The sequence below is a fragment of the Epinephelus fuscoguttatus genome, linkage group LG3, assembly GCF_011397635.1.
Source record: "Epinephelus fuscoguttatus linkage group LG3, E.fuscoguttatus.final_Chr_v1".
NCBI classification, from domain to species: domain Eukaryota; kingdom Metazoa; phylum Chordata; class Actinopteri; order Perciformes; family Serranidae; genus Epinephelus; species Epinephelus fuscoguttatus.
Genome location: NC_064754.1, coordinates 24,209,441 through 24,222,087, shown reverse-complemented (window position 1 = coordinate 24,222,087; position 12,647 = coordinate 24,209,441). Strand labels below are relative to the sequence as shown.

Genomic DNA, 12,647 nt, shown 5'->3' with positions numbered 1-12,647 from the left:
GTACTTTATGGTTACGTTCTTTGTTTTCTAAAGATTCTTAACTGTTGATTGTTTGTGTGATTGTGTTCCTGCAGGTTGTATGTTTTAGTTTCCCCATTTGAGGAACACTAGAGTGCTCTCATTCTTCTGGGGCTCACACTAAATATATGGGGTGAACGTGGACCTGAAGTTTAAAGAAACCGGACATTCAAAAGATTGCTGAATCAAGCAGGGAGTCCTCTTTGTTTCTTTTGTATGTGTTCAACACAATCAGCCAAAACTCTCAGGATTTCTCTGAACTGGTTCCATGGCCTACAAATCAGTTTTCAGGCGGAAGATTATATGCTTGTTTGGTACAGACCCCAGCAAAAATCACAACATCTCTAAAATCGCAACTCACAGTGCAATCGCAATATCTGTCAAAATAATTGTTTTTTTTGTTTTGCATATTGGCAGCCCTAGCATCTTGTTCATGGACTCTTCAGTTCATACAATTAATGCTGTTTCTTTTTAGTCATACAGTTTGGTAGATATGTCTGTAGGTAACAACTTACTGGAGGAAGAAATAGAAATGTTGACCAAATTAGGATTACATTTGATTTAAAAGTAGAGTAAAATATAATTGGAAAAGTATCTTAAAACATTTATTGCCATCTCCTAAACAATTGCGCTTTGCTTTTACAATCATAATACTCACTTATCTAATCATAATCACTTCCAAATATTGTAGTGTCCCTACCTGCCACTACAGAGTCAAATGTTGAATAGCTACAAATTAGTAATTAGCAGACATTTCAACAGTCCAATAGAGGTCAGGAAGAACAAACCCACTAATGATAGAGGTGAGTCAATGGTGAGACAAAGAAAAGAGTGTATTGTTAGTTTTCTATGCAGTCAGCCACGTCATTTTTCTAAATTAGACCGTGACAAGACGCCTTGAAGGAAAACCACCAAGTGTGTATACTCTGTGGAGCGGGACAGAGAACCACTGACCTGATTATTCATTTCCAAATTCAGTTTAATCAACTAAAAAGCCAAGGTCACTGCAGCATCCCGTCCTTGTCTTTTCTCCACCACGCAGGTGTCTGCAGCTGGCACACTCATCATCGTCTGCCCTTCATACTATTTCCAAATTGTGATAAAAAGTGTGGTTGCAGTGTTTGGGGTAAATAATAATTTCTCCCATAAATGTGCACCGTATGGTAGAATTTTGGCCATCCAGCTTTAAAATTGCCAAAACCAACCTAACCATTTAAGGCAATTAAATCTAAAACATTGTATTTAGGCTGTTTGTGGATTCAGTACAATTTTATGACTTTTGCACTGTGCAGTTTGCCAACACAGAAGTCGTCTCAGTTTGATGCTATGTAGATCACAGTTCTCTGGCCCACATTCCCTTTTCTTCTGGATGAATTATTTACTGTTTATCAAAATTAAAGTAGGTTGGGTCACGCTTACTGTAGCTCTAAAATGCATCTGATTTGATCCCAAGTTGACAGCTTTAAGTAGGCGTGAATGCACCCAAAATGCTTGAATAGCATGCTCAATAAGAAGGCAGTTTTAATACCTGCATTTAAGTTTATTTTCAGTTTTAATTCCCTTAACTGCATTTTATCCGGTTACTCTTTAGATCAAAGTTAAATAACAGGTTATTTGGGTGTCACAAAGAAGTAAAGGCACCATAGGAATGTGTTGCATTGTCATGGTAGGATATCCTCCCTCAAACTTGACCTGGGTGGCTTTCCGTTGGGGATGCAGGCAGCTGGCGGCTCAGTTAAAGTGCCTTTAAGTCTATTAGAGAGGATAATCCTTGAGGGAGAGTTGCAGTGAACAGAAGGAGCAGGCAAAACAGTCTGTCAGTTCACTTTCCTCACTTTTACCATCTGATTGTACATCCCCTCCCGATGCAGCCTATCGCTCTCCAACACATGGCCACCATATGCTTTCCTCATTACTCCCTAATACGAAAGACGGCCTCCCTAAACAAGACATAGAACACGAAGGAAAAGCAGTGACGTGACCTTAAAGTTTTATCTCTCCTCCTAACAAAGTTGCCATAAACGATCTCTGAGGTACATTTTTTTGACATTACAAGATGAAAATGAACATGAATGTTTTGTTTATGTCTCTGCTGTTGCTGTGTCTTTTGTAACCCACAGTTGTTTTCTCACCTTTTATTGCTTTCTCTACATTCTCTCTAGCCTCCCACCTTCCACCCTCGGTGCCCCTGGCTCGGTCGGTGGCTCAGCATCACTTCAAAGGGGAAGGTCTGTGGTGCTGCAGATAACAACGCTGTACCCCCAAGCACAGGCAAGCTTTTCCAGAGCCCCTACGCAGTCCCTCGACTGACAAGGTTCAGCCCCTTCTGTGTCTTGTAGGAAACGGTTTCAGTTACTCTTGTTCCTTTGCTGCTGTTTCTAGTGTTTTTTTTCCCTGTAGTAGCTTTTTGGCTGTTGTTCTGTGAGCCTCGGGCTGAAATATACACTTGAATTGCATTGTTGCCTAACAGCATTTGTGTGTACACATGGAACTTGAAAAGATGAAAGGCTGAAGTAACTTGTTGGTATTTTGTTAGTAGGAGTATTATGGCCTTTAACAGGTGGAGTCTTATTTTTTATGTCTTTCCTGTGAAAATTACAATTATACAAACATGTTTGACTGACTAAACTCACTGATCTGATACAGATTATGAATTGACACCTTAATACCTCTACATCAGAGATCCTGTAGAAGCTGTAGGCCCCGACTCATAATTATGTCAGTCAAATGCATTTTCACTATTCAGTACAAATATTTGCAGGGTGTCTGCAGGTCCTTAAAAGTCTTTAAAATGCCTTAAATTCAATGTTACAACAATAAGGCTTTAAAAGTCATTAAATAGTTTTAAATTTGAATTTGTGAGGTCTAACTACTACAAATATTTTATCTAATTTAATTTTTACATCTTTTAATTTCTTATTATGTATGTAAAGGTCCACTTTTCTAATGTTAGAAATCTTTAAAAAAACAAAAAAAACAAAACTATAATACTGTTATTTTCTTCATACTTGCAGTTACATGTTGGCAAAATATAGATCAACTTAATTCACTCTAATAACCATATTCTTACAACACCTACCTCTGCACAAGACCACATATATACTACCTACCTGCAATACCTAAATATGTAACATGATTTTGCCAAAAATCGGTCCTAAATTTGGTTAAAAGGTGTCTTGAAAGGGTCTTAAAAGGCATTAAATTAACTGTTTGATACCCGTAGACATCCTGATTTGACTGTTGTTTCCTTTTTTTCCATAAAGAGGTTGAGAGTTTGAACAGGGTTCGGCAGGACGTTCAGCGTGACAGCATTGTTTATGTGATATAGTAAATAAGCCAAGTTAGCCCTCCGAGCCAAGGTGTGCTAACCAGGCTAGCAACGTGCAGCAGCAACATTTTTTTTGCTGACACTGGATGTCCAACAAAAGCCAGAGACCATCTTGTATTAAGTTTCCGTGAGCTGTTAAGTCACCACTTACAAGCAGGAGGCAGAAGATAACGTTATCTTGGAGCTGACACGGCAAAGCCTCTCTTCCACCAGGCAGCTGCCTCCATCTCACTCAGACTCACCCTGGATCTGGGTCTGCAGCTGCCTGCACTGGAGAGCAGCATGAAAGAGAGGAACACTCACGCTACAGCTAAATCTGGGGACCAAAACATCCCTAAAGGTACACTGCATGCTTAATGAAAAACAGACAATAATAACAAACAAAACTATTGCGCGACTTGAAAAATCCCAGTCGACTGAGGGGGCTCCGACTTCTGGTCCGAATCTCCAACTTTCAGGCGGCAGCCCTAGAAGAAGCCCAACAGTGCTTTTCTAATGTATTGAAATATTCCCATTACATTAAAAAAAATGCATTTTACTACTTGGTGTACTTCACAGCGATTAATTACATCTTGTTTCACCCTGTGCGTGCCTCTGTGAATGATCACATGGCAATTATAAAGATCAAATATCCCTGTTTGCTTACACAGTAATTCAGTTTGATTCATGACCTTGTGGTTGGCAGATTGATTAAAGAGCAATTACTTTTCTCTCTTTGATTTTGTAAAATCATAATTTGACTCACATTTGGCCCAAGCTGTATAAACAAAATGTAATAATGAATGTCACGCTACTCAGATACACTTTAAACTTGCTTAAAAGTGACAGGAATTATATTTCAATCATTTTACTCACATCAGTGCTGTTATATAAATGGTAATGTTCCTTTCTGGCCAGTTTTGATCTGTGGATTTGAGCATCCCATAAATGTTATGGAGAATAGATGGCTGCTCGATAGAGTACCAAAGTATTTTGGTAATGTTCAAAGTCATGGCATCTGTTGGCTTATCAGTGTTTCCATGGCAGCAGCACGTTGCTGCTCAGGTTCCTCATGATTTCCTCTGAGATGAAACACCTCTTAATCTGCTCTCTAAGAACATTTTTGTCCGCCTGTGGATTTCTGTGTCACTGACTGTCTCTAGTGAAAAAAGACCATTATACAAGCACGTCTTCCTTGTAATTCAGAGCCAGATAAATCTCGCCAAATGTACCATCAATATTTAATATAAACGACTGATGTCATGCAGAGAAAATACAAATTATGAAAGAAAGCACCTAAAGATGAGTGAGGCCTCTGATAACAAGCTTCACTAGACTGTTGGACTACTTGTTAGCATAACAGAAAAAAGAAAAGATTGTATCACACCCTGAATAAAAGATCACTCACCTGTTAAGACATTGAAGTTAGGTACATCTTCGTTTGGTTTATTCTGTGGCATTATGCTGGTATGTCCCTCTCAGTATCATGCAAGTTATTTATTCATCCGTTAAAATGTAGGATATAAAAAAATATGAACAACACATTTTTAGACCTGCTATTTAATGATTAGATGTGATTTTTATACCCTCATTTCTAGACGTTATGACTCATTATTTGTAGGCATTGCAAACCAGTTTACAGTTAAATGTTTACAATCAAAAAATTACCTTCCACTGTTGTAACATTGAAAGTAATTATAGTAATTATAGCTTGTGCTGTGAAATCTACCACATTACATTTATCAATTCACATAAAGAAAGCAAACTTTTCAGACTTTCAATAAACATTAAAAGGCCTATAACTCAGCCTCTTTGATGGTCATTATTTTCAGTGCAGCTGTATGCAGGGGCATTTCTAGACATTGGGGGCTTAACCTGGACCTGTGTAAGGTGGTCTGTGGGATCCTCCTCTGTTACTTGATTTTGTAAACAAGATCTATTTTGATGCTTTAATGCACCCTGGTACTTTATTTACATTTTACAAGTACAAAAAAATCCCAGCGTGAATCAGTTTGTTGTCATTGTGAATTTGAAAATGGTTTGCAAACCACTTGGCACTCTTTTGGGCTAGTATCCCTACTCTGCCAGTTCTACCAGACTACTCGTTGCTTTTCTTTCTTATTTGTTGGAAAACCTTGGCTACATGATGTCTGCAGACTGAACGTTGATATGGTGCAAATTAGGCATGAGGCTAAATATCAAATCAAATTTTGTGATACTAAAAGTGGCCTACTGTTTCCTATCAATTGACCTGGTTTGGCCTGTTGAGGAAGTGTTTTTGTGAGTGTATGTGTGTGTCTGTGTGTCCGTCTGTCTGTCTCGGTGGCATGAGGAAAAGCTTGCTTGCATTCACTGTACCAGAGTTTTCCACAAGTGCCAGCTGTTGGCTGTTTAGCCAGACATTAAAGTATTTCCAGACGACTACTGTCTTATAATATTAGGTCATGCCACTGTCACTTGTTAGATCTTGGTTGTTGTTAACTGTATCCTGTAAGCAGATGAAGGATTTTAGTCATTGGATGTGTGGAGCTTACAGAGACGTGAGTTAACTTTAGCAGCAGTGGCTTCCATTTAAAAATCCTTACAAACTTGCTTTTGTTGCCATCTTCGGAGCCGCTCTCCGCTAATAGTCAGTTCATTGTCTGCTCGGTTAGCACAAGCTAACATAGGCAGCAGTGGCTAACATCCAACACTGAGCTGTCAAAAGATCTGTACAAACTTACACCGGCACCAGAATGGCCTGACACTGTTATTAGATGTGTTAATAACCATTAGGCAATGTTAGCTGTGTGATGCTGGCAGTTAGTCATGTCACTGTAGGTGTAGCTGGACAGACTCTCGCCACTGTACCCAACGCAGAGCTCACACTCCTGCAGCAGCAGCAGCTACAACCCATACAGTCCACGGTTTGGTGCAGTGGAATGTTGTGTGTTTGACAGAATTGGCAGCTGAGTGTGCTGAGATGCCACCAAAATGTTTGCCACCTTATTTGCTTTAGGTATTGAAAGAAGTACTCCATTGGTATCAGTATCCTTTTAATGGAACCGGTATTGGTATTGTAACTTTTTTAATGATACCCAACCCTAACAGCAGCTCAGCTCCCCCCACGTCAAAACCTTGTGAACAATAAACACTGAAGGAGTCCTAACCTTAAAATAAAATGGCAATTAGTTGTTTAACAATGAAGTCAGCAAATTCACAACGTCATCAAACTCTGTCTTTGGTCATTATTTTGACCCTGGGTGCTGACCACCCGCCCAGCTGGCTACTATTTCACCCAGCTGGACATTGTGTGCACTTGTGGAAAACACTGCTGTATATTGGCGGTGTGAAGTTCATTCAGTTCAGTGTGAGACGCTAATCAAACCAAGTGTTCATTCAAAGTTCAACATTAATGAAAAGACTGAAAAGACGTCAGTATGATTAATGATGTCATCGTCATCATCGCCGCTATATTCATTATTGTCACTGTTATTAATAAAACTCAAACTATCACAAACGATAAAGACCACAGTCCAGCAGAGGTTTTTATTCATCAGTAGAAATTGTTGTGAGTCTTTGCAGAGCCAGTAAAGTGGTTCAGAATCTCGACTCAAACCTGTAATGGAAACTTTAAAGGATGAGAACAATGTCTGCAAAAGCTTAAAATGATTATTCTTCGCAGCAGTGACATTAATCAACTCTGAATCGACAGCTCGACCCCAACATGAATGATCTTACCCTTTCATTAATTCTGCCTCCTCTCATTAGTGTCTGTTTTGCTTTGTAACGCCTGCTCTGCATGACTGGAATGTGAGCTAGTTTTCTTCAGGGAATTCTTTTTTTTTTTTGTTGGGACTCACAGCTGCAAATTGTGTCATGATTGTGATGGTCAGGTCTCAGTTGCTTGGTGAAGAAAGCTCCTGGAATCAGAGGAAGAAGCTGTTGAGAAGGTGGGGTCGGGGAGGAAATGAGGCTACATTCCAGCTGTGATTTATGAAGTGTCTTTCATTCTCTCTGTACTGCTGGCTAGTTTGCAGCTGCTCCAGACAGTTCCTGACTTTAGCTGGACCCACCTCAGCATACATATCGAGAGAAAGTCATTAGTTGCCACATGAGCCAAGTTAATACTGTGCAGTTTAAGCTGAGTTATAGTTGCTAATTTTAAGATTCACCTGTGGCTCTTGAGCCTTTTTTACCCCGAGTTTCGAAACCCCTTCACATTTTACTTTTCACTTATACATCATCCCTACTTGCATATTCCCCCCCTTGGCATCCTCATCAGTTTGAGACTGTGGTTTTCATTCACCCAGGAAATATCCTGAACCACACTCTCTTGTGGACCACAGAGCTTGGAACCAAAACTAAAAGCTAACTAAATCCAGGATGAGTCACCTCTTAAGCACGGGTCCAGTGTGACTAGACAAGGCCTGTTTTATTATTAATCTGTAAGACTCACTGCTCTGCTGTGTGAGAACATGTCAACCAGACTCGGCTCGAAGTTCACACCTGCAACAGGAATTAAAGACATTGTTGTAACAGCTCTCAGGTTTGTCCGACCATGTTGGAATAACAATTTATAGTCTACAGTGTGTAATGTTTTTGGCATATTAAGATTACAGTGGAAAGGCATCTGAAATTGGATTTGTCACTCCAAAATATTTACCATTCAGCTATTAATAATGTTAACAGACTGTTCATTATGTAGCAATGATCCTTTTATTCTACACCATCCAGATATTTCATAATGTAATCAAAACAATTAAAGCTTCTACAACCAAAGGTCCATATTTCACTTGAAGCAGGGATACAAAAATTTATTGGCAGAACACTGGTGTTAGCCGATATTTGCCTGTTGACTGCCATTAGTCTATTGGCCACTAAGATATGTTCACCCATGGCAGTGGCCGAAGTTTTCTATTGTCACGTCAATTCTGTGCAGGCTAAAAAGCAGGGCTCAGTGACTAACATCGTTCCATTGTCCAAGGGGAACAAAAAATGAGTTTGGGGCGAACAGAGATCGTCCTAAACACGACTGTTTTTCTGCAACAAATCCAGCAACAAGAGCAATGATTTTGTTCACTGAAGTTGCATAACCGAGTGCTTCTCTCATATTTTGACCAGAGTTACTCAAACTGAACCGAGGCCAGGAAACACGGCAGATGCATTCCTCCATGTGGACTCATTTTATTTGGCACATCCTGACACAGCTGACCCAGACTGGAGTTGCAGGCATCCATAACCTCTGTGCGTGTCTCACATAAAGGCCTCTGGGAAACATTCAGAACTTTTCCTAGAAAGCTCTTGAGTTATTTCTCCTGAAATAGGAGATAAAAGGTGGCTTATTTTGATTCTGAACACAGGAGTTGGCTGCCGAGTGGGCAAAACTGAAGTGGCAAACCTTTGTGTTTGAATTAAAAGAGAGGTGAAGAGATCACACTCACGAGTGTAACCCCCCACTGTATATCACAAATATGTGTATAGGCCTATTTAGTTGTCGGGGTAGTGGGTGTTACCGGTGTTAGATGTTGTTTTAGTCATACACCGATTATATTACCCACCGTTTTGATAGTCAGATGACAGACGCCACAATTATAAACTCACAGTGTCTGCTCTGTACAGCAGCAGCAGAGTGGCAGCACAGAGTGGCAGGAGTCAGATTTCACTTTTGGAGAGTTGACCAACAAAACGATGGCAGAGGATTTGGTGTCAAAGCCAAAAGCAAAATATTTGGCAATAGCTGGAATGTAAACCTAATGCTAATAGGGAACCTGATAACGTTAATGATAGAAAGGAGTTGGATACATCGCTGAAAAGTTGCAGGTTGCAGTCAGTCGCCTGCAGCTCTTCATCCACCAGCTCACTGTGGCTGCTCCTTCTTATTCCATTGCTCTCTGCAATATTTCAAACTGATCCTCTGTCAAAAAAAGCTGAAAATGAGTTTTGTCTTGTTTTGTAGATGCATTTTTGATGAATGATAGCGGTAGTGCTAATCTCACTAATAAACACACAGCATTTCCCGTGACTACTTCATAATAAAAACCAACTCTTGTTTCACCAGTTAAATGATTTAATGTGAAGCAGCAGGAAGTAAAATTTGATTTAACATTAATTTAGCACTCGATTTAGCACAGATATTAAATGTGAACAGCGATTATCTTTTCTTGTAAAATGTCCAGTGTGATCGGTAACACAGGTGTTGTTCATTAACTGGTGAGAAATTTTCCTCACTGTGGCATCCCTTCTTAGTAATCTTCTCTTCAGTCAGTCACCCTGGCTGAGTAATAATTTAATAATAATATACATAATTCTTTTTTTCATGAGGAGAGAGAGAAGTATGACATGAATTAAAAGTCTCCACCTGGAACAGAACTGGGGACGCCACGGCCACCACGGCCACCACGGCCACATTGCCTGCATCCCAACCACTAGGCCTCCAGGATACCCCAGAAGCAGATTCTGCACGTTTTTCGTTGTCCACTCAGAGCTTCAGTTTGTGCATTTTTTGACTCCCAATTCTGCATTTCATAGCAAATAAAAAGCCTATATAAGAATCCTGATTTGTGAGGCTTTTTATTCTGTCGACTGTCTTTCTGTCTCACGGTTATCAAATGTCAAACAGCTGGATAGCATGTCTGGGCATCTGTTCATTTCCCAGAACTGGAAGTTCATATCCAGTTTTGTTTACTTCAACTTAGAAATCCTATTCTCTCTGCACAAGCCAGCTCTTCGTCATCGCTGCTGGGGAGTCTAGTGGGTCTAATTATGTTTGTACCCAGCTGTCCAAAAACAATAGCTCCATTTCTCATATTAAAACACCTTTATCTGTGTTTTGAACTGTTCTTGAGCAAATTAAACTCAAGGGTTTAGAAATGAGCTGTTCATGGTTTCTGCAGTGTTGATTTAAGGATGAGAATTTCGTTAGATGAACAAATGGATTGTGTCAGATTGATCACAGGGACTCTGACATACAGACAGAGTGGTAGTAGTGTAGATCTTGCCCAGAAGTCAAAGGTAGTTTCCAGAACCCCAACAAAGTGATATGTCTTTTTACGAGTTTACGAACTGTGTCGTGTCAGTTTAATGAGTCATTCATTTTATGTCAATAATTTAAGCATAGAAGCGTTTTTTCCAGTATTTGTGTCCGAGTTAGTAGTCTCCAGTAGGGTTGCAGCTATTGATTATTTTAGCAATCAAGTGTTCTACGAATTAATCTATTGATTAATTGAGTAATCAGATAAGAAATACTTCTGCTTTATAAAAGAACAATAGTAAAGAAACATAGGAAAAAATAAGACAAGTCTCATAAATGAGCAAGTTGTTGGTTTCCATCCCTTTTAAAACACACTTTTTTGGTTATCGGTCAAATTGCATACAATGCTTAGACTTCTTACACCTGCTTGCTACTTGCACCACCTGATATTATGCTTTTTGGGATATTTTCTTAATCACTCACACTGAGAAGAGTTGGTGTGTGTGTGTGTGTGTGTGTGTGTGTGTGTGTGTGTGTGTGTGTATTTTTGTGTGACTATAATAATAACAACATGAATGAAGCTCAGGCTTTCATGAATTGACGGCAGCATTTTATTTTCTGTTGTTATGTCCCAAAGTTGGCTCAGTTTCGCTAAAAAAACAAAACATAGTTTGTGTTCGTGAAAGCCTAACCAGCTACCACATTTATTTACATTCTTAAAAGGGAAACTTTGCTGATTTCCATCCAGCTCTGTGCCGCCCCAGTGTGGGCAGTTCATGCAGATGAAAGGTGTTTGACTTCCATCCGTACTGCCTGGACCTCCTCGCTCATTTGCCAGCAGGGGTCCTTGGGTTTCATGTCAACCGGTGGATTAGCAGGGACTTCTAGATGCTGACAGCCTACAGGGAGACTGAGTATTATTTATGTCCATTTAATGTTACTGTTCACTTTGCAATGACACAGAGCAGCACTCACATTGATTTTCGTTAAATGCTAATGTTTATGTGACCTTGTGTTGGGTCTGCTCCATGAACTGGATGTACAGACTGGATGTTTTCTGTTGTGTTGTTGCAGCATTGATGTTGTGCTATTCTGGAAGGCTAGATCGGCTTTTAAATAGACGCACCGAGTTTCCGTTTTCTTACAGTTTGAACTAATCTCCAACTTTGGTCATTTTTTGGCCTATCTCTTCTCTTTGCCCCTTGCTATTTTCTCTCTCTTCCTCCACTTTGCAATCCATGCCATCAAATCATGTCTTATGAGATGACTTCTTCATGTCACATGTCCACAGCATAAGTGTGTCGTGCTATAGTAATAATCATCAGTGTGAAACACAGTGCACTGTATTATCTGGATTAAATAAACCTTCAATTCAGATAATTGCAATTAATGATTTTCAGTAATGGAGTTACTCGAGTTTCTTGAGGAATTGTTTCAGGTCTTGTCTATAGCTGTTATTTAAATGTTTCAAATACATCTTTACTAAATATTTGGGTAAATATAAGTGTTCAATTGGACTCTGAATCAGCAGATACCCATTGTTAAATTAATCGGATCTGGGCCAACAAACATTGGTCAGGAGATGCCTATTCCTTACTCAAAAAGTGAGGAGGATTCAAATTTCAGGTCGATTTTCAAATTTGCAAAGAGGCACCATCCTGTTAATGCTGTTATCTGTGCACTGGTTTGCCAGCAGCTTCCCCCTATTCACTTCCCATCAGACGAGACAGAGGAAGAACTGACGCATGTGGTGGTGACTCACTGTTACACGCTGATGCAGGTGTTGTATGTTGTGCCAGGTTGTTAAATTGTTCTGTTGTAGTCTTTTTGGCAAACCTATTGAAGAGCTGGCGTGTTCTGTCGGGGTTTTGGAGAATAAACTGTGAAATCCCAGCATCTATATCTCACTACTCCGGCACTCCTGCATTCTCCTCTCCTATTCCAAACGGCCCCACGGCCTGTTAACTCTTTGATGACCTCTGAGATAGCCGCACTGACAGCTCTTTTTTTCCCCTCTTTGTCCACAGAAAGAAGCAACCCTTGGAGTCGGACCTGGAGTGGAGAAGACCAATTGTGGCCTGAACAAAGACAGACAGAGAGAACTGTAAGTAAACACTGCAACTGTGTGAACTTCTCAGGGGTCAGGAAGTTTTTATGAGTGACTTGTGCTCAATGCAGTGCTTGTTGTGTTGGTTTACACACAGGAATGGTGTGATTTGTGGTTGTTTTGAACGGGTCATAGTGCACATGTGTATCTGAATTGCTCCTTGGTGTATCATACTGTGTCTGAAGCTTTTTTTGGATGTTTGGATCAAAATATAAAGGCTATAGATGTCTAACAGCCATTCATGAGACTGCTTGCAATGGTTT

At 39.9% G+C, this 12,647-nt stretch overlaps 1 protein-coding gene across 2 annotated transcripts in view; it reads left to right on the top strand.

The window, feature by feature from the left end:
- Positions 1 to 12,647, top strand: part of fbxw7 (F-box and WD repeat domain containing 7) — a 162,471-nt gene that overhangs the window by 12,395 nt on the left and 137,429 nt on the right. Inside the window, exons 2-3 of one of the 2 annotated variants that reach the window (XM_049571244.1) lie at positions 2,181 to 2,332; positions 12,305 to 12,381. The gene's annotated coding sequence lies outside the window, so the exon portion shown is untranslated. The remainder of the gene's footprint in view (positions 1 to 2,180; positions 2,333 to 12,304; positions 12,382 to 12,647) is intronic. The other variant, XM_049571245.1, reaches the window with a different exon arrangement.